This window comes from Phascolarctos cinereus, unplaced genomic scaffold (genome assembly GCF_003287225.1).
Source record: "Phascolarctos cinereus isolate Bilbo 61053 unplaced genomic scaffold, phaCin_HiC Scaffold_726;HRSCAF=1367, whole genome shotgun sequence".
Taxonomy (NCBI): domain Eukaryota; kingdom Metazoa; phylum Chordata; class Mammalia; order Diprotodontia; family Phascolarctidae; genus Phascolarctos; species Phascolarctos cinereus.
Window position 1 is genome coordinate 215,120,785 of NW_027556098.1, and position 1,606 is coordinate 215,122,390.

At 39.8% G+C, this 1,606-nt stretch overlaps 1 pseudogene; it reads right to left on the bottom strand.

The window, feature by feature from the left end:
- Window positions 1–408: 408 nt before the first annotated feature.
- On the bottom strand, window positions 409–1,103 carry LOC110211637 (V-type proton ATPase subunit E 1 pseudogene; annotated as a pseudogene).
- Between the last annotated feature and the right edge of the window lie 503 nt (window positions 1,104–1,606).

Consider the following 1,606-nt stretch of genomic DNA (forward strand, 5'->3'; position numbering starts at 1 on the left):
ATATAACTGAGGAAAGCTTCTAAGCCCAAATAGTTAAGAGGGGTAATGCTATTAATGCTGGAGTGAATACATGCTCCTTATGCATATTAAAGTAACCTATAGAAATAAAATACATAGAGGTTATAATATACCTCACATACACAGCTCACTCCAATCTAAGGCAGAATATAGAAGGATTCTCAGTGAAAACTGTGCAACTTTTATCTCTAGAATGTAGAGATCAGAACTTAGCCACATCTAGATGAACTAGTTTACTTCTTGACAATTTAAGTCCATAAATTCTCTCCTAAAGTTAACATTTAGGCTAATGGCATTCTATACAAAGGCTACTCCACTTAAGAACATAGGACAATGTCAGAGCATCAGAAGGGAAGAACATCGATAGTTGTTTCTTCAATTTTAGACACACAACTCATCAATACAGCAGATGGAATGGATCCCACCTCATCAGAGGCTTAGTCCAAAAATTTCCTGTTGGCATTAGCACCAAACATCTGACATCATCTATTGGGCTATAAGATCCAATCTACTTTCTAGGGTATTAGAAACTTTTATTTTATGATCTCCATTATAAATCTCAACACCTTCAGTTATTTCCTCTTGTAGATATGCCTCCTGATCAGCTTGGATGTCAACGTCTTTTGTGATCGCCATGTTTACATAGGGATTGCTTTTTGCACTGTAGCCTTGACCAAAGAGAGATCTTCTTTCTTGCAATGGACAGTCATTTGCGGCTCCAGCAATTGGTATAAACCATCTGAAAGCAGCTGATACCTGGTTGTATTTGCACTACCTTGGATGGTCTCTGCTTTGCTTCATTTAATGAGTCTGAGATAAGGGCATCTCTGGCTCTGAGGACTTTCAGTCTTGTCTGATTCATCAAGTTGGATATCTGAATTTTTTTTCTGCTCCTCAATTTGTTTCTCCTTCTCATAATATTCCGTTATCTTCAGTCTCTGTGTTTGCACAAGACAACCTTTCTCAATGTTGAACTCTTCTTCTGCCTTTGCGTCTATTTCTTTGGCCTTCTCATTTGCTTCCTGTTCAATGAAAGCCATCATGTGTTTGATCTGCTTTTGGACATCGGCATTGCTCAGAGCCATTGGTGACAGCAGCTATTCCTACAGTGAGCTGTCAGCACCCGAGTACAGCAGCAGAAGAAAACCCCCTTCTGCTAGTTTTTGAAATCATGCCTTATAAGTAGTATTTTGTTGTTGTTCAGTCATATATAACTCTATGATCCCATGGACAGACCCTAGTGGCCATGGACTTTTCTTGGCAGAGATACTGGAGTGGTTAGCCATTTCCTTCTCGAGTGGATTAAGGTAAACAGAGGTTATGTGACTTGCCCAGGGTGACACAGCTAGTAAGCAGCTGAGGCCAGATTTGAACTCAGGTCTTCCTGATTCAGGCTCAGTATTCTATCCACTGAGTCACGCTAGCTGCTTTTTATAAGTAGTAAACTCAGACCCATTCTTCCTTTTCTCCTGGAAGTAGTAAGGCATCTAGGTGGTGAAATGAATAATGTTTGACTTGGAGTCATAAGGACTTGAGTTCAAATCCTGTCTTAGACACAACTGGACAAGTCCCTTAATCTCTTTCTTAC